General features: G+C 50.4%; 1 long non-coding RNA gene and 1 other non-coding gene across 2 annotated transcripts; one reads left to right on the forward strand and one right to left on the reverse strand.

Annotated features, from left to right (window-relative positions):
* Positions 1 to 8666: 8666 nt before the first annotated feature.
* LOC115899220 lies at positions 8667 to 21573 on the forward strand. Its single transcript, XR_004058930.1, has 3 exons — positions 8667 to 9560; positions 10649 to 12703; positions 21228 to 21573. It is a non-coding gene; the product is annotated as an uncharacterized LOC115899220 (long non-coding RNA).
* A 4474-nt stretch (positions 21574 to 26047) lies between these two features.
* LOC115892291 lies at positions 26048 to 26234 on the reverse strand. The gene has a single exon (XR_004052187.1). It is a non-coding gene; the product is annotated as a U2 spliceosomal RNA (small nuclear RNA).
* Positions 26235 to 27528: the final 1294 nt, after the last annotated feature.

A 27528-nucleotide genomic window follows, 5' to 3' on the forward strand; every position in this document is an offset into this window, starting at 1 on the left:
CGACAGAGAGACTCCGTCTCAATAAATAAATAAATAATAAAAACAATTTTAATGTCTGAGCTATTTTTTGTCCGTGACACTTCTATTCTTTGTCTACATGATAAACTCCCACAAACTCCTCAAGACCCAAGTCAATGCCATCTCCTCTGTAAATTTCCATCTTCTAGCCCCAAATGGGTATCTCTGCTGTTTTGTTGGAGATGCTTGAAACATGAGCAGTAAAACTACACAATAATATATGTGAAAAATAGCCACAAGGAATTTTTTTTTTTTTTTTTTTTGAGAAAGACTCTTGCTCTGTTGCCCAGGCTGAGCGCAGGGGCACGATCTCAGCTCACTGCAACCTCCACCTCCTGGGTTCAAGCGATTCTCCTGCCTCAGCCTCCTGAGTAGCTGGGATTACAGGCGCACACTACCATGCCCAGCTAATTTTTGTGGTTTTAGTAGAGACAGGGTTTCATCATGTTGGCCAGGATGGTCTCGATCTCCTGACCTCATGATCCACCCACCTCGGCCTCCCACAGTGCTGAGATAATACGCGTGAGCCACCATGCCTGGCCAAGAATTTTAAAAAGTTTAAATTATCCATCATGTTCCTATCCTTAAAGGGTCACTATTCCTATAACTGTTTGTATCAGCACATAACTGTGCTGCAGGAGCCCTTTGTATATCTCTGCTGTGGTTTGTACATCGTAAGGGAACCATCTTTCCACATCTGTCGCCCTGAAGGGAGAACCTGGCAGGAGCCCTGGGTGTGTCTGCTGGTGTGAGAACACTGGAGAAAGGGGGCCTGCTTCTTCCCCGTGAGCTGCTGCCAGGCTGCTTTCCAGTGGGTGCCAGTAACAAGCCTGGTTGCCCTCTCCCAGCCCTGGCTTTGCCTCCCCCCATGATTTCTAATCCAGAGAAGCCAGCACCCTCCTGGGAAGAGGGGCTGTCAATGCCATCACAACCACTCCGACCCCAGACGCACCCAGCGATTCAGTCTCCCAAAGCCATCTCAGAACCAGAGACAACTCAGGCAGTCCCTCAGGCAGAGGGAGGGCCTGACACTGGTCTTAAGGAAGGTGCCTTCTCACTGGACTGCGGAGCGGGTGCTGGGGAGCAGGCTGCCACACAGGGTGATGGGAAGGCGGCCTGGGTCTGTCAGGATCCCAGCTCACCGAGAGAGAGGAGGGGAACAGGCAAGTGACAGGGTGGGAGGGCAGAGCACCGAAGCAGAGGCAGACACACCAGACAGGGCCCTGCTATGCCTCGTCCCCTCCAACTCCAGTGCAAAAGGGAGTGTCACTTGAGAGAGGAGGGGAGAGGATCTGACTCAACAATGTGACCCAGTCCACACTGAACCTGAGGCTGCCGGACTTGGTGGGACTGACATGTGGAGACAAGATCACCCATCTGTCCCAAGTCTTGAAAGTGAAACTGTTTCATGCCCTGCCGGCTGCAGACCGGAGTGTCAACGCCGACACACAGAGAGACAGTACACTGAAGGCCCTAATGTGCTCCTGGACCGTCACTCCCCAACACAGACAGCAGCAGCAGTGTGCAGCAGAGGACACACTGCTGCAGCTGTCCGGGTCTCATTCCCATGCACGCCACGCGTGCCCAGGTGCCAAGGCTGGGACACTGAGTGCTGCAGAGAGCTGCCTCTCGTTGTTTGTCCTGCACATGCACTGTCATGGCACAAGCGCCCAGAGGGAAGGATGCAGTCTAGCTCCCAGCAGTAGCCACTCCCAGAGAGATCTCTTCCAGGGCTGGGCAGAGGCTGCCCGGCTAGTCATCCTGCCTGCTGCCAGCTCAGGCCTCACCCCACCCCCAAGCCCTAAGCAAGAGCCTAGAGCTGAAGGGGCCTATTGTTGGCCCTGGAGGTGAAGTGTGGAAAGAAGGAGTGGAGAGTAGATGCCAGAGCTGGGAACTGAACATTCAGGCTACAAGATGCACTGCCCACCCCCTCAGGACCACGTCTACACCAAGACCCAGGAGCAGGAACATGTCATCTAGGGCAGGCCAGAGGGCCCAGGAGAGCCTGCGAGCGAGAGAAATGTCTGGGGCTTCACATCCTACACCTTAAATCCCACTGGATCCTGCTCACCATCTGACCCTTGAAGAGCCTGGGACCCTCAAAGGGGAAGGGGCTTGCCTGGTCCAAGGCACTAGGAAGCTGTCATCGGGAACGGAGGCTCAGGATCTGGGGGAAGGCAAATGTTAGGGGAATGGTGACTCTCTTCTGGCCATGGGGTGCGGGGAGAGCCCTGCCAAGGTCAGGGGACCAGAGAAGAGGCCCTGCCTCACTGGCAGACACAGTATACCGGGGACAGAGAGAAACAAGAGTCCAATGTTGTTACATCCAGCTGGGGCTCCAGGAGTACACCCGCTGAGGAGAGGGACCAGGAAAAACCTCTCTCCCCTCTCGCCTTCCTTAGACGCCCGCCACGCACCCCACATGCCCGCCTGATGCCAGTGTCTGGGGGAATATGAGGGAGCAGAAGTCAGAGCCTGGGTCCTGAGGAAGACACTCTGCACCAGCTCCACTAAGACAGTATCTTCACTGGCTGACCGAAAACCCACCTCACGACCCCAGATTATCCCCATTTTACAAAGGCCGAAACAAGCTCTGCAGAGGCGGCCAGGGGCACCCAGAGAGGGAAAGGTCAAGCTAGAATTCAGCCCGTTCAGGGCTGCACTGCTTGGTCCAAGGATGTGGCCCACGGGGGTCACGGCAGAAGTCTTAAAACCCACATCAGACTCGCTGAGTAGGTACCACGTCATTCGCTGACGCTGAGTGAATGCACGGATTCTGTGAGGAAGGCTAAAGGGACAGGGGTTCCAGGAAAAAACCGTAGATTCCACACAGTGTCAGTCCTGCCTGAAACCTCACCAGACCTACAATTAAAAAAGAGTGTTTTGAAAGTCACAGGCCCCTAGGGAGCGGGGAGAATGGTAGAGGAAAAAACCACCACAAAACCTCGGAAGCTAGAAAGCAGACGGGCTAGTGGCAGTTGAGAGCTGACCAAGAAAGTCACAAATCCCAGTGTGAGAGACCTTAACCGATCCCACTGAATCCTCAAAAGCCCAGGAACAGGCAGCCCCAGAAACCTCTGGAAGAAGAGGTGAGTGTCAGAAGGGCAATGCTCAAATACAGGGGATTACTGAAAAGCTATTGAAGAGTTAGTAAGGAGTTAGTAAGGACCAGGCACGATGGCTCACGCCTGTAATCCCAGCACTGTGGGAGGCCGAGACGGGCGAATCACTTGAGGTCAGGAGTTCATGACTAGCCTGGCCAACACGGTGAAACCCCGTCTCTACTAAAAATACAAAAGTTAGCTGGGCGTGGTGGCAGCCCAGCTGTAATCCCAGCTACTTGGGAGGCTAAGGTAGAATTGCTTGAACCCGGGAGGCAGAAGTTGCAGCAAGCAGAGATTGCGCCATTGCACTCCAGCCTGGGCGACAGCCAGATTCTAGCTCAAAAAAAAAAAAGCACCTCTCGGCAAAGTAGGAATTAAAGGGAGCTTCTGCAACCCGGCAAAGATCAGATACGAACAATCTGTAGCTCATACCACTTTTGTTTTGTTTAGTTTTGTGAGACAGTTTCGCTCTGTCACCCACAGAGGAGTGCGATGGTGCGATCTCGGCTCACTGCAACCTCCACCTCCTGGGTTCAAGCAATTCTTGTGCCTTGGCCTCCCAAGTAGCTGGGATTACAGGCACTCACCACCACACCCAGCTAATTTTTGCATTTTGCGTAGAGACAGGGTTTCACCATGTTGCCCTGGCTCCTCTTGAACTCGTGACCTCAGGTGATCTGCCCACCTGGGCCTCCCCAAGTGCTGGGATTATAGGCGTGAGCCACCACGCCTGGCCAGCTAATACCACTTTTTTTTTTTTTTTTTGAGACAGAGTCGGAATGCAGTGGCACAATCTTGGCTCACTGCAACCTCCGCCTCCCAGGTTCAAGCAATTCTCCTGCCTCAGCCTCCCGAGTAGCTGGGACTACAGGCACCCACCACCACGCCCGGCTAATTTTTTGTACTTTTAGTGGAGACGGGGTTTCACCGTGTTAGCCAGGATGGTCTCAATCTCTTGACCTCGTGATCTGCACACCTCAGCCCCCGAAAGTATTGGGATTACAGGCGTGAGTCACTGCACCCGGCCAGCTAGCACTACTCTTAATGGTGAGAGACTAAATGCATTCCCTGGAAGACCAGAAACAAGGTATCTATTCTATTCAACATTATATTAGATGAGGCTGGGCTTGGTGGCCCACCCCCATAATCCCAGCACTTTGGGAGGCAGAGGCGGGCAGGTCACCTGAGGTCAGGAGTTCGAGACCAGCCTGGCCAACATGGTGAAACCCCCATCTCTACCAAAGATACAAAAATTAGCCGGGTGTGATGGCGGGCGCCTGTAATCCCAGCTACTCAGGACTCTGAGGCAGGAGAATCGCTTGAACCCAGGAGGCGGAGGTTGCAATGAGCTAAGATCGTGCCACTGCACTCCAGCCTGGGCCACAAGCACAAAACTCATCTCAAAACAACAACAACATTATACCAGAGGATCCAGCCAGTGCAATCAGGCAAGAGAAAGAAATAACAGGCATAAAGATCAGAAACTGTTTATTAGCAGATGACATGCTGCTCTATGTAGAAATTCCAACGGAAGTCACAAAAAAGCTTACTAGAACTACTAAGTCAATTTAGCAAGACAGCAGGATTCAAGCTCAAAGTACAAAAATCAATGGTACTAGCAACAAACAACTGGAAAGTGAGGTTTAAACAACGGTACCATCTTATAACAGCATTACTGACAAGAGCCAAAAGGTGAAAGCCGCTTGGGCCAGGAGTTGGAGACCAGCCTGGGCAACATGGCAAAATCCCATCTCTACAGAAAATTCCAAAAAAAAAAAAAAAAAAAAAAAAAAAAATTAGCCAGGCATGGTGGTACACACCATAGTCCCAGCTACCCAGGAGGCTGAGGTGGGAGGATCACCGAGCCCAGGAAGTTAAGGCTGCAGTTAGCCATGATCACACTACTGCTCTCGGGCCTGGGAGACAGAGTGAGACCCTGTCTTAGGGAAAAAAAAAGGTGAAAGCAACCCAAGTGAACAGATAAACAAAAAGGGGTATATTCATACAACAGAATATGATTTACTCTTTAAAAAGAAGAAAATTCTGACATATGCTGCCATATAAATGAACCTTGAATAGGCTACGCCGAAGTGAAATAAGCCAGTCACAAAAGAACAAACACTGTAAAATTCTCCTTCTATGAGGCACCTAGAGGAGCCAAATTCTTAAGAGTCAGAAGGCAGAACGGTGGTTCTCAGGGGCTGCAAGAGGAGGGAATGGGAAGTTACCATTTAATAGGTACAGTTTCAGTTTCACAAGATGAAAAAAGTCCTGGAGATGGAGGCTGGGGATGGCTGTGCAACAGTATGATATATTTACCACCATTTCAGATGGTTAAAATGGTAGTCTATTATGTATATTTTACCAAAACTAAAAGTTTTAAAAATAAAAAAAAAATACTACCAAGAAAAACCAGTATCATTGACAATAGCATAAAAATAGGTACTATTTAAGGATATGTTCAATAAAAGATGGAAAAGACTGATATACCAAAAACTACAAAGCACTGCTGAGAGACAGTAAAGAAAACCTAGATAAATACAGAGATATACACTGTTCACCGGTCAGAAGGCTCCATACTGCTAACCTATCAGTTCTTCCCAAATTGATCATAATCCAAATCAAAATTCCAGCAGGCTTTTTTGTAGAAATTGACAAACTAATTCTAAAATGTATATGGAAGTACAAAGAACCCAGAATAGCTAAAGCAATTCTGAAAAGATAAAAACCAAGTTTGAGATCTTAGCCTGATTTCAAGACTTACTATGGTTTATAAACCCACAGTAATCAAGATAGTGTGATACTGGGATAAAGACAGACAACTGATCAATGGAACAAAACAGAATCCAGAATTAGACACACATAAACAATTGATTTTTTTCTTTTTCTTTCTGAGACGGAGTCTCGCACTGTTGCCCCGGCTGGAGTGCAGTGGAGCAATCTCAGCTCACTGTAACTTCCGCCTCCCGGGTTTAAGCAATTCTCCTGCCTCAGCCTCCCAAAGAGCTGGGATTACAGGTGCCCGCCACCACGCCCAGCTAATTTTTTGTATTTTTAGTCGAGATGGAGTTCCACTATGTTCACCAGATTGGCCTTGAACTCCTGACCTCGTGATCCGCCCACCTCGGCCTCCCGAAGCACTGAGATTACAGGCGTGAGCCACCGCGCCCGGCCAACAAGTGATTTTTGACAAAGGTTCAAAGGCAATTCAGTGGAGAGACACATCTTCCTAACAAATGGTGCCACTAGATCAGTTAGATCTCTACATGCAAAAAACTGGACATTAATTCACACCTTATACCACATACAAAAATTAGCCCCAAATGAATCCTAGATCTCACTGGAACACCCAAAACTATAAAATGTCTACAAGAAAACACAGGGGAAAACTGTTGTGACTCTGGGTCAGACAAAGATTTCTTGGACATGACACCAAAAATGCAATCCACAAAGTAACAAATTAGTAAATGAATCAAAATTTAAAACTTCTCTTTCAAAACACACCATTTTGCATCACTGATCATGATAATTTTTTTAGAAGACATTGTTAAGAGAATCAAAACACAAGCCACAAGCTGGAAGAAAAGATTTGCAAATCACATACCTGATAAAAGGCTTATATCCAGAATATATCAAGAACTCTTCAGAACTCAACGTGAAAAAAACCCACACAATTGAAAACGGGCAAACAATCTGAACAGACACATCACCAAAGACATACATATGGCAAATGAGCACATCAGAAGATGCTCAACAACATGAGTCACTGAGGAAACACAAATGAAAATCATGAGACACCACCACAGACATTAGAATGTCTGAAATTAGACACTGACCATATGACGGTGTGGACATATCAAAGACGTGGACAAACCAGAACTTTCAGACACAGTGGGTGAGTATATAAAATGTACAACCACTTTGGAAAACAGTCTGGCAGTTTCTTAAAGGTTAAATGTATACCTGCCACACGACCCAGCCATTCCAGTCCTAGGGATTTACCTAAGATAAATAAAAGCATACATCCATACAAAGACTAACAAAAGAGTTCAGAGCAGCTTTCTCTGAAAACCCATCAACAGGTCAATGGATAAACAGACTCTGGCACAGGTGTACAATGAACTGTTGATATGTGCAACCATGTGAACCAACTCCAAAATACTTCTGTTGAATGAAAGACGAGATTCCGTTTACAGTAAATGCTGCAAACTCAGATACAGTGACAGAAAGTAGACCAGCCTGTTACCCGGGGTGGGAGATGGCAGCGGAGCGGGGGATGGAGGGATTCCACGAGCAAACTTTTGGGGACTGGGGAATAAGGGGGATGTTCACTATCTTGACGGTGGGGGGTGGTTTCACAGGTGTATACATAGGCCACAACTTATTAAATTGTATGTTTTAAATATGCTCAGTTTACCATATGTCATTATATCTCAACAAAGCTGTTACTTAAAACGAACAAAAAGAAACACTGCATCTTCTAGACGAAGCACAAGGTGGGGGCTAATCTCGGGCTCAGGGGCCAGAGGGAAGAGTCTGACCCTTCCTCCCCAACGTCCGCTGGGCTCCTGGGAGGTGGGCACCAGGCTCCAAAGGGCCTGAGGTTTCTTCACTCAGGACACTGCAGGGGAAGCCCTGGCCCACCGCACACACCAGGAAACTGAAACCTAAAGACACTATGTTGCCCAAGGAAGTTCCACAGCTTGTAAGCGATATAACCAGATCAAAAGCAATCTGTGTGATGCCAAGGCCTTTCTCCCATTCATCTACCACAAGTTCAAAAACGTCGACCTGAAATAAGTAGGTGAAGATGTGTGTTGTGTGTACGTGTTTAAAACAGACAGTTCTCTCCACTGAAGCCAGACACTGAGAGCCGCTCTGGCCATTCCAGAAGCGTCAGGCACCCTGGGCACAGCAGCTGAACTTCCGGTGCGTGAGTGTTCGGGCGGCAGCGCGACAGGCATGGGATGAAGCTGACAAGCGAGTTTGAGTTTGTATGAGGAGTAGGCTAACCGGCTCCTCCAGCAGCTACCTCCAGCACCACTCCCTCTGCCCCCATAGGAGAGCAGCCAGTCTGGTTCAGGACAGGGGCCTGGGACCATCTGACTCAGAGCCACACCTCGGGCTGGGGCAGAGAAGGGTCCTAGCTAAGGCCTTGGGCAGACAGCAACCCTGCACCCATCCCCACCCAGGGGCAGGGGAAGCAAGAACCTGACAGTGCCAGGCAAGAGGTGAACAGCTCCAGGAGAGTAAGGCCCACAAGCAGCCCTCCAAGCCCCCCTGGGAGCACGAGGCAGTATGAGTAGGTCTGGCACTCAGGCCATGAGGTCTTGGCCCCTACAAGCCCTACCTCTAGACTGGGCTGGGAGCTCCTGCCCTGACAGGTGCAGAGCCCAGGATACCACAGCGGCCCATCTGCAAAACCTCCCCACGGTGGGGCCACAGAGGCAGCCCAGAGTCCTCTGGTGCAGATGCACCCTCCTCTCCCGCCCCTCTCACGCTGGGGTAGTGAAGTCACACCCAGAGACTCACCAGTTGCTCTCCCACCTTCTGCCCACTAATCATCCTTGGCTCTGGGCCCTCAGGGTAAATCAGCTGTGACAGGACAGCGTGGCAGGAGCGGGTCAGGCTCGTGCCGCGTCCAAGCCACTAGCTGTCACACTCACATCTCAGCTCACATGACCAACAGGGTTACAAGATAAGGTTCTGTTAATCCCATGCTGCCCTCTTCCCTTCTGTGGAACGTGTTTTGAGGACTTCAGGCAACCTGTGCTGACTGTACCATGCAGAGCAAATACCATGGAGGCACCCTACTGCCATCGAGGGGCAGGTGGAGGGGTGACCATCCTGTAGCTCTTCCCTGGGGCTACCCCTCTCTTCCCTCTGCACAGACCTGGCAGCCACCCAGACGTCCCGCGAGCTGCCTAGACTCTAAGAAGATGCCCCATCACTCCAACTACCATACACAGTACTGGTGGGGAGAGGTCCTGCCTTGCAGCTGAAAAGTGCACTGCTTCCTCCCTCCAGGGATGAAAGGCCGAGAGAACGAAGGCAGTGTGGAGACTACCCTCTTGCCAGTGACCTGCAGCTTCTCGCTTCCAAGCACACGAACTCCAGCTAAAAGAACTGGGCTTCTTACCTGCCGCCTTCCGCTGCCTCCCCGCAGACACAGCTTCAGCGATGCCCAGGCTGAGCGAGCAGAAGAGGTTCCCGCGGGCCGGGCCTCCCCTCAGGCAGTGGCTCGCAGAGCTCCCCGGTTCCCCGCACTCTTCTGTGCCCGACTCCCCACGCCCCTACATCCTGCGTTCCCTTTAGCTCCGGAGGCACCGTGGGGCCCGGGCGGCGGCCTGCCAGTCACCACCTCCTCCTCCGCCGGCGCCTCCGGGTCCTGAGCCCCTCGCCGGGTCCCTCTCCCTCCTGGGGCTCCTTTCCGTTCAGGTAGGTTTCCTGGACAGCCCGCACCACCTGTCCCTCCTGCACTCCGGGCAGCCAATTCGCCTCTTGCACCCCCAGGCGCCCCTCCCCCGCAGGCCCCCGGGGCCCCACCGGCCGGGCCCTCCCCACCAGCTCCGGGCGGCTTCGGCGCTCCGGGGCCGCTCCCAGGACCACCGCCTCCCGCCCCACGCTCTCCCACTGCCGCTCCCCCGGTTCGCCGGAACTTTCCGGCCCTTCCCCGCGCTCGCGGGGGCCTTCCCCAGCCTCGGGCGCCGGCTCGGGCTGCTGCAGCAGCCTCCGCGGGCTCCCCTCTCCGCGCTCCTGCACCCCGGCCCGGGCCTCGCCGCGCTCCTGCACTGCGGGGCTGCCTCCGCCCTTCTCCTGGTGCTGCCCGCGGGGCCCCAGCCCCTCCTCCTGCGCCACAGGCCAGCCCGCCGAGCCCGTCCACCGCGGCGGGCGCCCCCAGTCCGCGCCGTCCGGCGGCCCCCACACCACCCCCCGGCTGGGCTCGTGGCCGCGGCCGCCGCGCTCCTGCAGCCCCGGGCCCACCCCGCCCTCCTCCTGCACGGCCGGGCCCACCCCGCCCCGCTCCTCCACGCCGAGCTTCAGCCCGCGGAGCTGCTGCGGGCCCCAGCTGAGAACCCCGACGCGCTGCGGCTGCTGCTCCGGCAGCGCGGGGCTCAGCCCACCGCGCTCCTCCTGCTCGCCCCGCCGGGGGCCCTCGACCGGCTCGGCCCAGCGCACTCGCTTGCCCCCCAGAGGCCGCGCGCTCCCGCCCCTCCAGATGGTGCTGCCCTCGGCGCCCGCTCACACCGCCCGCCCGCCCCGGCCTCCCCTCCCGCCCCGGGCCGCCCCCGAGTCCCGCGCCCGCCTCCCCGCCTCGCCTCCGGGCGTCAACGTCCGCCCGCCCGCGCCCGCCGGGCGCCCGCCCCGCGCCGGCCCCCGCAGGTGAGCGCCCGCCCGCCCGCCGTCCCTCCTGCCGAGCTCCCCGAGCCCGCCTGCGCCTGCGCCGCCCCGGGGTGGGGTTGGGCGGCTCGGCCCGCCCCTTAAAGGGCCCGGCCTCGTCGCTCCTCCCCCGGCTCCTCCCTCAGCCTGCGGGCCCCACCCCGCTTTCCCCGCACCCCCAGGCCCGGCCTGCGCCTTCCTGCGGTGCCGAGGGAACTCGGGTGAGGAAGTCCCGCCGAGTCGAGGGGCGCAATGGAGGAGCGCCGGAACGAGTCTCTCATTCCGAGTAGCTACCGTCGCCCTGTGCAAGTGTGAAAGTCACTTCCGCCCGGCGCAGTTGTTGCAGCTCTGAAGTGAGGAGATTGGACTGGAAGGTTTCTCGGGTCACTCCAGTGAGGCTGGGATTCTCTAGCCCTAATATCACTGGAGCAACCCAAAGGCCCAGAAACCGGACCATCACCTCTCCTTCCCCGGGGCCAACGGAGGACTCCTGAAGGAGGGAGGATTTGTCTCAGGCCTGACAACTCCTGATGAGGACTTGGGCAGAAATAGCCCCAGGCGAGGGGACCTTCACCATTCCTGCACTGGAGCGGTCTCCTCCCTGCCCCACCCCATCCCCCACCCCAGAAGGGGAAAACCCAGAGCTCTGATTCCCAGCGCGGGGCAGCCTGCAGGCCCGGGTCCCAGCCCAAACGGAGGCAGCCCTGGGCAGCGGGCGCTTGGAACCCAAGGGCTCAGGGCCACTCAGCCCTTGTGACTGTCCCTCATCTAAAAGATGAGTGTAATAACAAGACAATTCGCTGTAGATGGCAGGATCAGACATTGGGAGCTGTGTAGGGCTGGCTCTTTCTGCACTCACACTGTCCAGCAATGGGCCCCAGGGCCATGGCCCGTGGGCAGTAGGGCAATGAGAAAGAGGTGGCTTCCGGAAACCTACACGAGACGCAATCTGGGTGGATCTGGGTGGCGGTGCCTTGCTTGCGAGGTGGGCAGAGCAACTTTCTACTGAATTATCTGACACTGTAAGTAATGGCAGCCCTGCCCCGGGGAGCTGTGAGGCTGGGCCAGGACCACCCGCCTGTTGCCTGGCTTCAGGAAAGAAAGTGGGGAAGACAACAGATTTGGGAGAAGGAACCTGAGGAGGTTTTTTCGCAGTCTCCCTCACACTGCCTCAGTCATGGCCATTGCTAAGGCTCACGGAGCCCAACTGTGCAAGGCCTGCACTCTGCACTTCTTCTCATCCAACCCCACAACAACCCAAGGAGAAACATAATGTCCCCATTTTACACGTGGTAGAACTGAGGTTCTACATGGCCAAGTGACTTGTTCAGCACCATACAGCTGGTAGTAGTGAAGCCAGGATTCAAATCCAGTTTTCCGACTCTAAAGTCTAAGTCACAGGCCAAGTGTGGTGGCTCACGCCTGTAATCCCAGCACTTTGGAGGCTGAGGAGGGCAAATCGTTTAAGCTCATGAGTTCAAGACCAGCCTGGGCAACATGGCAAAACCCTGTCTCTACAAAAAAATACAAAAATTAGCAGAGCATGGTGGCACACACCTGTAATCCCAGCTACTCGTGAGGCTGAGGCGGGAGGATCGCTTGAACCTGGGAGGTGGAGGTTGCAGTGAATAGAGATCACACCACTGCACTCCTGCCTGGGCAATAGAGCCAGACCTTGTCTCAAAAAAAAAAAAAAATCTGAGGCACAAAAAAGCAATGCCAAATCCAGGAGCCCTGCTTCAGGAAGCATCAGGACTAACTAGATTTTATTGGTCAATAGATGCAAACAACTGATTTAGAGCAAACTTCCCCTCCAGTAAATCAAGCTCCAAATCAAACAAAGCTAGGGGTCAAAGCGCCTCCACCGTGGTTGGTCCTGCTCCTAGGGCAGCCCAGCCCCCCATTTCCCCAGCCCCTCATCTCTCCAGTTTCCCTCAAGAAGCCAGAGTCACGCCCCATATGACCTCTAGTGTAGGGTTATCTGGAGCTTTAGGTTCAGAGGAAAGAGTGAGGTCTCCTGCTCCCTTCCTCCCTCCCACCCTGTTCCTCACCAACTCCTGGACGGTCCCCACCACAGGGTTGAGCACTGGGGCTATGCTGGGATGTATCCGTGACGCTGACCGTGGTGGCCAGAGAGACACCAAGGGAGACTGCTCTGCCACTAGGGAGCTGACATGAGGAATGAGCCCCAGACTAAAAACGTAAGTCTCAGGAGATTTGGGAGGTGGCCACAGGGATAACCCCAAGCCTCTAATTAACGTGCCTGAGCCAGTCTCCTCCTACATCTGGAACTGTAGGAGAGCTGCCCACAGCAGAATGACTCGGCAAGGAGAAGGGCTTGTCAGGTCTAGCTGGGAGCGGAGGTGGGCCAGGCTGCCAGAGGGAGGCTTTGGGTGGTGCCCTTAAGAATCTCCACCATGGGCAGTTTTGCACTGTGGGGTAAGCAAGAGGGCAAGGAAGGCCATTGCTGGGGAGCGGGCAGCCTGGCTCACACCTGCCGGCAGCTGCTAAGCCAAGAGTGGGTGGGTGCTGCTGAGGGATTGGGCTTCTAGTTTGTTTGTTTTTATTTTTATTTTTTGAGACGGAGTTTCATGCTTGTTGCCCAGGCTGGAGTGCAGTGGTGTAATCTCGGCTCACTGCAACCTCCACCTCCCGGGTTCAAGCGATTCTTCTGCCTCAGCCTCCCTAGTAGTTGGGATTACAGGCGCCCACCACCACGCCCAGCTAATTTTTTGTATTTTTAGTAGAAATGGGGTTTCATCATGTTGGCCAGGCTGGTTTTGAACTCCTGGCCTCAAGCAATCCACTCATCTCAGCCTCCCAAAGAGCTAGGATTACAGGCGTGAGCCACTGCGCACAGCTTGTTTTTAAATAAAGCAGTTTTAAAAACTGCTGTTGCAACCTTTTAGTGGGAGGTAAACTGAATATGGTGGATTTTGAATGACTTTTTTTTTTTTCATGAAAGAGGATAATAATAGAATAGAAAATATGAGAATGTTTGGCCAGATGTGGTGGCTCACACCTGTAATCCCAGCACTTTGGGAGGCCGAGGCAGGCAGATCACCTGAGGTCAGAAGTTCAAGGCCAGCCTGACCAACATGGTGAAACCCCATCTCTACTAAAAATACAAAATTAGCTGAGCGTGGTGGTGCATGCCTGTAATCGCAGCTACTTGGGAGGCTGAGACAGGAGAATCACTTGAACCTGGAAGGCGGAGGTTGCAGTAAGCTGGGATCATGCCATTGCACTCCAGACTGGGTGACAGAGCAAGACTCTGTCTCTCAAAAAAAGAAAAAAAAAAAATCAGAATGTAATTTTTGAACTTTTTGTTGACATACAACATGACTCCAGAGAAGTGCAGAAAGCTTGCATTCTTGCAGGCAATACACTCAGCACGCAGATCAAGAAACGGAACATAACCAGCACCTCAGAACCCCACCCTCCAAATGTAACTTTTAAAGAGATTTTAAGAAATAACCTTTAGCATGCCCTGTATATACATGGTTTACTTTTAACTTTCTGACCCCCTTGCCCTCCTAGAATAGAAACCTCCCAACAACAGGGACTTTCTTCTGGACACAGACAGCTAGAACGAGGCCTGGCACAAAGCAGGTGCCAAAAGTACCTGCTGAGTGAATGAGAGTGCAGAGTGCACCCCAGGTAGTGAAGGCATTGTTTCTGTGGAGTTCATATCTCATCGTTGTAAAGTCCATTTCTTTCTGTAGGTCACAGTCAAAACATTGAGAGCCACAGCTACAACTGGAGCGAGTCAGACACGCTGTGATTCAGGCCAGGGAGATGAGCATGGGTGAAGAACGATATACCAGCTAGCTCAGGGCTTCTGGAACTGTGTGCAGCTGATCACCTGGGCATCTTGGTGAACCGTAAATTCTGATTCAGCAAACTGGGAGGAGGATGCTGAGATCCAGCATTTCCACCAAGCTTCCCGTGGACCACACTCTGACTATCAAGGCCTTAGACGCAGACAGTTTAAATACAGCTGCACACAAGCATCACACAGAAAGCTTCAAAAATGCCGACGCCAAGCCAGGTGCGGTGGCCCACGCCTGTAATCCCAGCACTTCGGGAGGCTGAGGCAGGCAGATCATGAGGTCAGGAGTTCGAGACCAGCCTGACCAACACAATGAAACCCTGTCTCTACTGAAAATACAAAAATTAGCTGGGCGTGGTGGCAGGCACCTGTAATCCCAGCTACTCGGGAGGCTAAGGCAAGAGAATCACTTGAACCTGGGAGGCAGAGCTTGCAGTGAGCTAAGATCGCACCATTGCACTCAAGCCTAGGCAACAGAATAAGACTCTGTCTCAAAACAAAACAAAACGAACAAAATGCTCGTGCCCAGGCACCACCCTAGGACCACTTGGATGGGGGTTGGCGTCTCATTTTATTGTTTTGTTTTTGTTTTTTTTGTAGAGACAGGGTCTCAAGATGTTGCCTGGGCTGGTCTCAAACTCCTGGGCTCAAGCTGTTCTCCTGCCTCAGCCTTCTCAAAGTGCTGGGATTACAGGCATGAGCCACCCCGCCCAGCCTTAGCATCTTAGTTCTTTTGTTTGTTTGTTTGTTTTTGAGACAGAGTCTCACTCTGTCACCCAGGCTGGAGTACAGTGGTGTGATCTGGGCTCACTGCAACCTCTGTCTCCCGGGTTCAAGCAGTTCTCCTGTCTCAGCCTCCCGAGTAGCTGAGATTATAGGCGCCCACCATCACATCACACCTGGCTAATTTTTGTATTTTGAGTAGTGACAGAGTTTCACCATGTTGGCCAGGCTGGTCTCAGACTCCTGACCTCAGATGACCCACCCACCCTGGCCTCCCAAAATGCTGGGAGTACAGGCGTGAGCTACCGCCTGGCCAGCATCTTAGTTTTTAAAAGCTCCCTAAGAGATTCCAACCTGCTACTAGATGTGGGAGGTGCTTGGCTGAAGGCAAACGCTGGCGGGGAGGAGGAGCCAGTCTGTTCCCAAGCACACCCTCACTGCCTAGAAGGAGGCCGGGCTAAGGCCCAGGGAAGGGAGGGCTGGGATCAGGACAGTCGGATTTGACAAAGGACCACCATTTCTGAGTCAGGAGGGGATCACTTGCCTCCTGGCAGAGGTGAAGAGAGGGATTTCTGAAGGATTCTTAGGCGTGGTGCGTATCTGCTAACCCCCAGCCACATCCTCCCAGGACCGAGAACAGACTGTGCCTTCACCCTATTGCCCAAGTCGGGGGTCCCTGGAGCGGCCAAGGGGGCTGTGCTCATGTGCTCCGGAGCAACTCAGTTTTCAAAACCTTACTAGGCCATTGGGAGGAGGCACTGCCAGCTGCTCCCACACACCTGCCCCCTCTGCCCAACCACAGCAAGAGCCAAATGAGCCAAGAGATGACAAACGCTGAGGTCATCATGGGCTTTTCCCAAACAGCCTCATGGAGCCCTGGGCTCTGGTGCCCCCTGGTGGACACCTAGAGTTGTGCTTGGTAACGGACCCGCGAGTTCAGTTCCTGGTCATCTGTTGGTGTCAGGCACAGTCATTCCAGGTGTGGCCCCATACACCATCAAGGAATTTCTAGCGTGGCACGGTGGCTCACACCTGGAGTCCCAGCACTCGGGAGGCAGAAGCAGCAGGATCAGTTGACGTAGGAGTTCAAGGCTCCAGTGAGCTGTGATCCGCGCTGCAGCCTGGGTGACAGAGGGACACCCTGTCTCTAAAAAAAATTAAAATGTTTTTGAAACAGTGTCTTGTTCTGTCACCCACACTGGAGTGCAGTGGTGTGATCTCGGCTCACTGCAACCTCTGACTCTCAGGTTCAAGCGATTCTCCTGACTCAGCCTCCCCAGTAGCTGGACTTACAGGTACCCACCATGCCTGGCTAATTGTTGTGTTTTAGTAGAGACTGGGTTTCATCATGTTGGCCAGGCTGGTCTCCAACTCCTAAGCTCAAGTGATCCTTCCGCCTCGGCCTCCCAAAGTGTAATCCCCAAAGGGATTACAGGCATGAGCCACTGCGCCTGGCCAAAAAAAAATAATAATTTTTAAAAAAGAGGCTAGGCACGGTGGTTTACACCTATAATCCCAGTACTTTGGGAGGCCCAGTTGGGAGGACTGCTTGAGGCCAGGAGTTCGAGACCAGCCTGGGCAGCATGGTAAGACTCCCTACATACAAAAAATTTAAAAATTAGACAATTGTGGTGGTGTGCACCTGTCATCTCAGCTACTCAGGAGGCTGAGGTGGGAGGATTGCTTGAGGCCAGCAGTTCAAGGCTGCGATGGGGTATCATCACACCACTGTACGCTGGCCCTGGGCAGCAGAGCAAGACCCTGTCTAAAAAATAAATAAATAAACAAACAAACAAACAAACCTCTAGTGGAGGAGTCGAGACTAATCGTATGCAGGACGGGCCCCTTTGATTCTTCACCTACTCCTTCTTTAACTCCCTGAAATCTGACTTCCCCTGGAACCTACCACACTAAGTGTGGAAAATGTTGTGGTCAAGGCTTGCCTTTAAATGGTGAGGTACTGTGTCACTCTTGCACCTTTCTTCTGCCCTCTCCTTTGCTCAAATCTCCCCATTTGCGGTGCAGACACTGCACAGTCTTTAGCTGACTGTTCGTCTTCCTTCTGCTAAAATAGTGAGCCTCCCAGGCAAGCCCATACCTGCTCCTTTTTTGGCTAGCCTCTCCAACTGGGTAAGATCATTTCCACCCACTGCCACTCCCCAACTCCCCTCCCACAGCTGAGCTAATGAGGCCCCCAGGTACCGAGCTCCCTGCGTCTGCGGCTGCCTGCCTGAGCACTGATGTTGAGTGGACACCCAGACTTTTGTTCCATCTTAGAAGGTAGCAATAGAACCCAAACTCTCAGTTCCAGCTCTGCTTCCCTACTCCCCTGGCTCTCTCATTTGTCCAGAAAGCAGACTCAGGTTCTTAGCAGCCTCCTTCACCCATCTCCTCCTTCAGCACCTAATATGCCTACTTCAGCCCCAAATACCTCAGGGGTCCATCCTTCTGCCTCCTCTCCCGACTCACTTCCTCTCAGCTACCACTTTATTCCACGTAGAAAGAACCTGTGACCAAGTCCAAGCTTCCCCACATTCATTTTTCAAACGGTGATCAAGTACCTTTGGGAAGCCAGACACCTAACCATGAAGTGGCTTCCACGTGAGCTGGATCAAATCCTTCCGTTAGCCAGCCTGTGTGTCTCAGCCATGACCCCTCACTGGGAGATTGTAAGAATTACACAAGATAATACCATGATATGCACACCCTTGAATGACATTATTACAACAAACATTGTGTAGATGACCTTGCCGACTTCAGTCCCTGTACCTCCTTAATTCCCTATAATCTTCCTAAAACATCGATTTCATCAAGTCACTCCCTTACTCAAGAACTCTGCATTCCTCCCCAGTTCCACTCAGCACTGCCCCCCAGTTCCACGCAGCACTGCCCCCCAGTTCCACGCAGCACTGCCCCCCAGTTCCACTCAGCACTGCCCCCCTGTTCCACGCAGCACTGCTCCCCTGTTCCACTCAGCACTGCCCCCCAGTTCCACGCAGCACTGCCCCCCTGTTCCACGCAGCACTGCCCCCCAGTTCCACGCAGCACTGCCCCCCTGTTCCACGCAGCACTGCCCCCCAGTTCCACGCAGCACTGCCCCCCTGTTCCACGCAGCACTGCCCCCCAGTTCCACGCAGCACTGCCCCCCTGTTCCACGCAGCACTGCCCCCCAGTTCCACGCAGCACTGCCCCCCTGTTCCATTCAGCACTGCCCCCCAGTTCCACTCAGCACTGCCCCCCTGTTCCACTCAGCACTGCCCCCCGTTCCACTCAGCACTGCCCCCCAGTTCCACTCAGCACTGCCCCCCAGTTCCACGCAGCACTGCCCCCCTGTTCCACTCAGCACTGGCCCCCGGTTCCACTCAGCACTGCTCCCCGGTTCCACGCAACACTGCTCCCCGGTTCCACGCAGCACTGCTCCCCAGTTCCACGCAGCATTGCTCCCTTGTTCCCCGTAGGTGTAAGTGTTCTAGAAATCCCGGCAGCCCCTAGGAGATGATTCGTCACAGTAGCAGAGTGGAAAGTTGGGTCTAGAAGAGCCAAAAAGCCAAAACACAAAAAAAGCCACAGTGAAGATAGGTCTGTGGGTTAAAACTCAAGGAAATGCCATGTCTAGAAGACAAGGCAGTGAGTATGTCAGAAATCAGGGAAGCAGGCAAAGCAGCAGATACAAGTCACCCTCTGTAAGGATGCTAATCTGTAACTTCTGCAGAGACGAGCTTGTCCATAGAAAAAGGCATGTTCCTGGAACATTCGCTGTAGTTGTCCAAGACACCTCACTACCAGCAGACCCAGAGAAGGTGGCCGGGTGGTTAGGCACAGAGGAACACTCGCAGGGGAACGCAGGGCACCTACGAGATAAGTACAGCTTCTACGGTCTCACCAACAGCACTTCTGTGTTACTGGGATGCAGAGGAAAAGATTATAAAAGAATAAATTTAGGCCGGGCGCGGTGGCTCACGCCTGTAATCCCAGCACTTTGGGAGGCCAAGATGGGCAGATCACCTGAGGTCAGGAGTTTGAGACCTGCCTGGCCAACATGGTGAAACCCCATGACGTTTACTTAAAAAAGAAAGACGGTTAAAAAAAAAAAAAAAAAGTTTAAAAAGCAAAGTTCAGGCCAGGCACAATGGCTCACCATCTCTACCAAAAATACCAAATTAGCCAGGCGTGGTGGCATGCGCCTGTAATCCCAGCTACTCAGGAGGCTGAGGCAGGAGAATCACATGAACCCAGGAGGCAGAGGTTGCAGTGAGCCAAGATCGCACCACTGCACTCCAGCTTGGGCGATAAGAGCAAAACTCCATCTCAAAACAAACAAACAAACAAACAAACAAACAAACAAACAGAAAGTTCAGGGGGAGAAAACAGTACAACCTGCTTTAGCCCCTGGTTTCCCAGACCCTCATGCAATTGGTATTTAAAAACCAATCGAAAGCTTTAAAAAAAGTTGAAAAAGACCAGTGACACCTTGGGAACAAGATTGAAGTTTTGTTATTGCACTGGACTTTAAAACCTACAAAATAAGACCACAGTTTTTTGTTGATAATTGTGAGTGCCAACAAAAGCTATGGAATCTATCCAAGATACATTAAGGTCAAAGAGGGAAATTTATCATAGAAAATAAAGCACACCGGTGTGAAAAAAAAATAATGCTGGCCAGGCGCGGTGGCTCAGGTCTGTCTTGTAAACCCAGCACTTTGGGAGGGCGAGGAGGATGGATCACTTGACCTCAGGAGTTTGAGGCCAGCCTGGCCAACATGGTGAAACCCCATCTCTACCAAAAATACAAAAATTAGCCGGGCATGGTGGTGCATATGTAATCCCAGCTACTCGGGAGCCTGAGGCAGGAGAATCGCTTGAGCCCAGGAGGCGGAGGCTGCAGGGAGCCAAGATTGTGCCGCTGCACTCCAGCCTGGGTAACAGAGTGAGACCCTGTCTCAAAAAATAAAAAATAATGCTGCTTTCTGCCTGCATACTGAGTCCTTCTCATTTAAAATCCAGTTATGTATAACTATGAATATATGACACTCCTTTTAAATGTTCTATCATGCAAATGAATTTTTAATTTGGCAGGTTGAGATCTATCCTTGCTGAAACATATAGTTCATTTTAATCTCCAGACACAGAGGATTGCATGAATATAAAATTTTCTCAATCCTCATTCATGGACATTTTGAGCGTTTCCAATTTTTTGCTGTTACAAATAATTCTGTGATGAACATCTTGTATGCACGTCTCCTTGTGAGAACTTGGATGGACCTCTCTTCCAGTTTAGGTCATAGGCGTGCTGTGCATTTTCAGATATTGTCTGCAATGCCAAACTCTTTTTCCAAATGCATATATCAGTTTTCACTCTCACCATCAGCGTTTATGAGTTTGTGGGAGATTCTTACCTTCTTTTTCTTACATTGATTAAATTTATTATGTTTTTTTTTCTTTTTTTTTTTTTTTTTTTTAAAGGAACGGAGTCTCACTATGTTGCCCAGGCTGGAGTGCAGTGGCTATTCACAGATGCGATCCCACTACAGGGAGTTTTGACCTGCTCCGTTTCTGACCTGGGCCATTTCACCCACTTTAGGCAACCTGGTGGTCCCCTCGTCCTGAGAGGTCACCATATTGGTGCTGAACTTAGTGCAGACACCCAATCAACGTAGGGCACAGCTGCCCAGAGCTCCTGGGCACCCTCCTTCTCAGCCTCCCAAGTCGCTGGGATTACAGGCGTGCCCCACCGAACCTGGCAAGATTCTCAGCTTCTTTGCGATCACCTGAGAACGGTGTTTTTCCTCAGAGCTATTAAAGGCGGCTGTGCTTCCTACTTTATAGACGTTTTTCCTGCAGCCTGAGGCCATTGAATTGGCACTGAGAGTCTGATGCCATCCTGGGGCCTGGGCCTCACTGGTGAAGGGTTTTCCCCAGAGTTTATGCCACCTGGTAAGCGATGGGGTGATACCCTCGGGCCTCTAAGCCTCCTGTGTGTGGTGATAGACAGCGTTGCTGACATTCAGCTCTGCTGTTCCCTGTTCCTGCTCCTCGTTGGTTCCTAGAGGGAGAAGAAGTTGCCCTTCTCCAACAGGAACTCTCAGCATTTTGAACTCCGTGGGGGTAAGGACACAACCTCTTTGCTCCACTGCATTCATCTCCAGAATTTTCTGTTCCTTTCCTTGAAGGCCACGCTGGAAAGTTTCCGGCATCAAGTTGGACCTGCTGGTGCGATTGGTTCTGATGCTGCTCCTCTGCTGGGCGCCACCCACCTCCTCATCCCGGTCAGTGTCGCGGGTTGGGAAGGGAGCTCAGCTTTCAGCCCTCCACCTTACCTGGAAGCATTCTGCATGTTAATTATGTACCCAGACACTTAACAAATCCTCCTTCTACCAAGTGTATGCAAAACGCTTCCTGCACACCTAGAAACGCTTGCCACACGTGGCAGAGGGGTCACGTCTGTCACCCAGGACACAACTCCGCACCAAGGAATTCAAGAACCTAACAGAACACAGAACAGAAAAGACTGTGATCAAGCTCTAATACCTTGATCTGAGTGATAGTTACTGTTACATTTTTCAAAATTCATAAAGTTTTCACTTAAGATCTGTTGTGGGGGGAGGGGGCGAAGGGAGGGAGAACATCAGGGCAAATAGTCAAGGCAGGCGGAGTTTAACACCTGGGAGACGGGTTGATGGGTGCAGCAAACCACCATGGCACACGTTTGCCTATGTAACAAACCTGCGTGTTCTGCTCATGTATCCCAGAACTAAAAAAAAAAAAAAATAAATAAAAATAAAAACAACAAACAAACAAAAAAAAACTGTTCATTTTGTTGTATGTAAAATATACATTAATTTTTTTTTTTAATCCAGCAAAGTAAAAGTAGGCAGTCCTAGTATTGGCCATAGTACAAAACAATGAATAACTGTCAGTTTCCTTCCTTCCAGGTGTAGGAAGGTACATAAACAAAATCAAAGATACAGGAGAATCCTAGGCATTGGAGGAACAGCAAGTAAAAACAACAGTTATAATTTGAAAATGTTATAGAGATCAGGCATTATAATAATGCTTTTTACCTGCATTATTTCAATTAATCCTTGAAACAGTTTTTTGAAGTAGATACTTCTCATTCAATACATACTGACTGACTTCTACACGCCAAATATTGGGCTGGCTGGAAATCCAGGAGTGAGCAAGTCAGATATTGTAGCTGCTGCTTTTTTAAAAAATGTTTTGAGACGGAGTCTCGCTCTGTCACCCAGGCTGGAGTGCGGTGGTGCGATCTTGGCTCACTGCAACCTCCCCCAGGTTCAAGCAATTCTCCCGTTTCAGCCTCCTTAGTAGCTGAGACTACAGGTGCACCAACACACCCGGCTAATTTTTGTATTTTTTTTTTAGTAGAGATGGGGTTTCACCATGTTGGCCAGGTTGGTCTCGAACTCCCAGTCTCAAGTGATCCACTTGCCTCAGCCTCCCAAAGTGCTAGGATTACAGGTGTAAGCCACCATGCCTGGCTTATACGAGCTGTTTCTAGGAAGCTTAAATTGTTTATTTTATAAAAGAAGAAACTGGCTGGGTGTAGTGGTTCATGCCTGTAATCCTAACACTTTGGGAGGCCGAGGCAGAGGATATCTTGAGTTCAGAAGTTCGAGACCAGTTAGCCTGGGAGAGATAGTGAGACCACGTCTCTATAAAAAAGAAAATTAGCCAGGTGTGGAGGTGCATTCCTGTAGTCCTGGCTCTCAGGAGACTTAAGGTAGGAGGATTGCTTGAGCCTGGGAGGTCGAGGCTGCAGTGAGTTGTGATCACGCCACTGCACTCCTCCTGGGTGACAGAGCGAGATCCTGTCTCAAAAAAAGAAAGAAGAAACCATGAGAACCCAAGTAAGTTGCCCAAGGACACACAAGGAGATGATGGCAAAGTCCTTTTTTTTCACTCTGTCACTCAGGCTGGAGTGCAGTGGCGCGATCTCAGCTCACTGCAACCTCTGCCTCCCAGGTTCAAACGATTCTCCTGACTCAGCCTCCCGAGTAGCTGGGACTATAGGCATGTGCCACCACACCCGGTTAATTTTTTTTGGTTTTTATAGTAAAGACAGGGTTTCAACATGTTGGCCAGGCTGGTCGTGAACTCCTGGCCTCAACTGATCTGCCTGTCTCAGCCTCCCAAAGTGCTGGGATTACAGGCGTGAGACACCACGCCTGTCTGCAAAGTCATTATTTTTTGAACAAACCTCCTTATAACTTCAAGTACTTTACTCTTAACCACTGTATTAAAGCAGTGGCATTTAAATATCAAATATTCCATCTGCTACTCCACGTTTTCCAGCTCCCTTGCAGTTAGGCCCACAGGACTAGTTCTGGCCAATGAACCGTGAGACAGGACACATGTCACTTATTTAGCTGAGGGAAAGAGAGCTCTGGCTGATTCTCCAGTCTCTTTTTCTCACGCGATGATGGAGAGTGCTGCATGTTCTAGATGCTGCTGTCACAAAATGTGGGAAGTTCAGTCATCAAAGACCCCACTTGACAGAGTGGACGAGAACCCCTGCCAGCTCCGGGAGGAGCACGAATGAAAACCAAGCTTCTGTTCTGTTTGGTGACACAATTCATTGACGAGCCGGGGGAAGAAATGGAAATGTATTCGTACACTGCTGATGGGAGCACAAGTTGGTCCAGCATCTTGGGAGGCCAACCTAAAAGTGACCTAACAAAATTTTACATGCATAAGCCATTTAGTCAGGAAACTCTATTTCTAGGTATTTGTCCTATGGAAAAACCCTCTACTTGTACACAAAGATAGATAAATAAATAGATAGAAACACACACATACACACAAATCAGAGGTACTCTGTTAAATATAACATGCAGTAGCAAAATAGTTCAACCTACTTAGATGTTCTTTAAAAGAGGAATGATTTTTAAAAATATATGGCATATCCATGTAATGTCTAATCTCCTGTATTTTTAAAGAATAGATTTATTTGTATAGCTATGAATCAGTCAAAATCTATAATTAAGTGAACAAAGCAAGATGCTATGGTGTATATGCACACTTTTAATTTTACTGTTTTATGGAGGTATAATTGATGTGTAATACACTATACAATTTAGAATAGAAAACTTGATGGATTCGAGAGGGGTGCACACTGTGACAGCACCCCCACTATCACATGTCCATCATCTGTAAAAGTTTCTTTGTGCATCCTGGGTGTCTCTCCCTTTCACCACTGCTCACATCCTCCAGTGCTGCTACCTGTCGCCAGGCAACCAGCGATTTTCTGTCACTATCAATTAATTTGCATTTTCAAGCATTGTATATGAATGGAAGCAAGAGTTCCTTTTCATAGCTGAGTCGTAGTCTATCGTGCAGATTCAATACATTTTGATCGCTATCTGAGTTGTTTCCACTTCTTAAAAATACGTATATTTAGAGGGTTCAAGTGTAGGCTTCTTACGTGCACACATTGCAGAGTGGTGACGCCTGGGCTGTAGTGTTCCCATCACCTGAATAATGAACATTTTACCCAAAAGGTGGTTTTCCAGCCCTCACCTGCCTCCCACCCTCTCATCTTTTGGAGTCTCCAGAGTCTGTTATTCCATCTGTATGACCATACATACCCACTGTTTAGCTCCCACTTGTAAGTGAGAGCATGCAGTGCTGGACTCCCTCCCTTCCTCCCTGCTTCCCTTCCTCTCTTCCTCCTCCTCCTCCTCTTCCTCTTCCTCTTCCTCCTTTCATCTTTCTTCTTCCTCTTCTCTCCTTCTCTCTTTCTTCTTTTCTTTGACTGAGTCTCACTCTGTCACCCAGGCTGGAGTGCAGTGGTACAACCTCAGTTCACTGCAACCTCCCAGATTCAAGCGATCCTCTCGCCTCAGCTTCCTGAGTAGCTGAGATTACAGGTGCACACCACCACACCCGGATAATTTTTTTATTTTTCGTAGGGATGGGGTTTTGCCATGTAGGCCAGGCTGGTCTTGAACTCCTGACCTTAAGTGATCTGCCCGCCTCATGACTTTCTGTTTCTGAATTAGTTCATTGTTCCCACTTTTGAGCTATTACAAATAAAGCTTCCATGAACTTCTGAGCACAGGCGTTTGTGTGGATTCAAGCTTTCATTTCTCATGGATAACCCTACAGATAGAACGGCTGGTCACATGTTGGGTATTTATTTAACTTTTAAGGAAACTACCAAATTGTATTCCAAAGTAGTAGCGACAGTTTATATTCCCACCAGCAGCATGTAAAATTCCAGTTGCTCAACATCCTCCCTAATACTGAGTATAGTCTGTCTCTTAAATTTAGGCCCTTTTAATGAGCACGTACCGGCATCTCACTGTGCCTTCACTTGCAATTCCCTGTGACCACTCATGGCGTTGAACATCTTCCACCTGCTTAGTGCTCATTTGTGCATCTTTTGTTAAGTCTTTATTCAAATATTTTGCCCTTGTTAAAAATTTTGCTTGTCTCATTGTTGAGTTATAAGAGATCTTTATCTATTCTGGATATACATTATTAGATATATAATTTGCAAATATTTTCTTCCCATCTGTGGTTTGCCTTTTCATTTTTTAAATAGTACCTTTGAAAAGCAAGTTTTTCATTTTGATGAAGTCTAACTTTTTTTTTTTTTTTTTTTTTTGAGACAGAGCCTTGCTCTGTGATTCTCCTGTCTCAGCCTTGCAAGTAGCTGGGACTACAGGTGCGAGCCACCACGCCCGGCTAATTTTTGTATTTTGTTTTGTATTTTGGTTTTACCATGTTGGTCAGGCTGGTCTTGAACTCCTGACCTCAGTTGATTTACCTGCCTCGGCCTCTGAAAGTGCTGGCATTACAGGCGTGAGCCACCGTACCCAGCCTATGTATCTATTTTTTTTACCTGAACCAAACTGTCTTGGTTCCTGCGAGTTTATAAGCTTTGAAATCAGGTAGGGTAATACCTTTAGCTTTGTTCTTCTTCTTGTCCTTCTGTCCTTCCTTCTCTTTCTTCTACACCTACTTCTCCATCTCCTTCTCCAGGCACCAGATACTGCAATACCAGATTAATGAGTGGAATGGACAGAATAAGCACCTATTCTATTTGCTTGCTCTAGACACCCATTTAATATATTGTCCTCGAATAGAGGACATATCAAATACTAAGCTGGTAATATAGACTACACTTTATCTTTGCCAAAAGTCTGAGAAAGAATTGTTCTTTTCTAAACAAACAAACAAAAAAAAAAAAACTGCTTCTGGCTGGGTGAGGTGGCTCACACCTGTAATCTCAACACTTTGAGAGGTTGAGGCGGGCGGATCACTTGAGGTTAGGAGTTCAAGGCCAGCCTGGTCAACATAGCGAAAACCCCGTCTCTACTAAACGCAAAAATTACCTGAGTGTGGTGTCAGACGCCTGTAATTCCAGCTACTCGGAAGGCTGAGGCAGGAGAATCACTTGAACCTGGGAGGCAGAGGTTCCCGTGAGCCAAGATTGTGTCATTGCACTCCAGTCTGGGCAACAGAGAAAGACTCCACCTCAAAAATAAACAAATAAACAAATAATAAAAAATTGCAACCGAGCGCAGTGGCTCATGCCTGTAATCCCAGCACTTTGGGAGGCTGAGGTGGGTGGATCACCTGATGTCAGGAGTTCAAGACCAGTCTGGTCAACATGATAAAACCCTGTTTCTATTAAAAATAAAAAAAATAGCCAGGTGTGGTTGCAGGCACCTGTAATCCCAGCTACTGGGGAGGCTGAGGTGGGAGAATCCCTTGAACTCAAGAGGCAGAGCTTGCAGTGAGCTGAGATCACACCACTGCACTCTAGTGTGGGTGACACAGCAAGACTCCATCTCAAAAAAAAAAAAAAAAAAAAAAAAAAAAAAAAAAAAAAAAAGCTTCTCTGGGTCCTCCATATTTCCATATAATTTTTTTTTTTTTTTTTTTTTTTTTTTTTTTTTTTTTTTTTTTTGGGACGGAGTCTCGCTCTGTCACCCAGGCTGGAGTGCAGTGGCCGGATCTCGGCTCACTGCAAGCTCCGCCTCCCGGGTTTATGCCATTCTCCTGCCTCAGCCTCCCAAGTAGCTGGGACTACAGGCGCCCGCCACCTCGCCTGGCTAGTTTTTTTGCATTTTTTAGCAGAGACTGGGTTTCACCGTGTTAGCCAGGATGGTCTCGATCTCCTGACCTCGTGATCTGCCCGTCTCGGCCTCCCAAAGTGCTGGGATTACAGGCTTGAGCCACCGCGCCCGGCCTTCCATATAAATTTTAATATCACATTGTCAATTTATGTAAAAAAGCCTTGAATTTCTTGGGGGGTTGTGTTAACGCTATAGATCAATGTGGGAAAATTTGACATCTTAACAATTGCTATGGATTGAATGTCTTTGCCTGCCTCCCAAATTTACGTGTTGAAACCTGATACCCAATGTGGCGGTATTTGGACGAGGGGACTTTGGGAGATGATAAGATCATGAGGATAGAGCCCACATAGATGGGATTCGTGCC

Source organism: Rhinopithecus roxellana, chromosome 1 (genome assembly GCF_007565055.1).
Source record: "Rhinopithecus roxellana isolate Shanxi Qingling chromosome 1, ASM756505v1, whole genome shotgun sequence".
In the NCBI taxonomy this organism is placed as follows: domain Eukaryota; kingdom Metazoa; phylum Chordata; class Mammalia; order Primates; family Cercopithecidae; genus Rhinopithecus; species Rhinopithecus roxellana.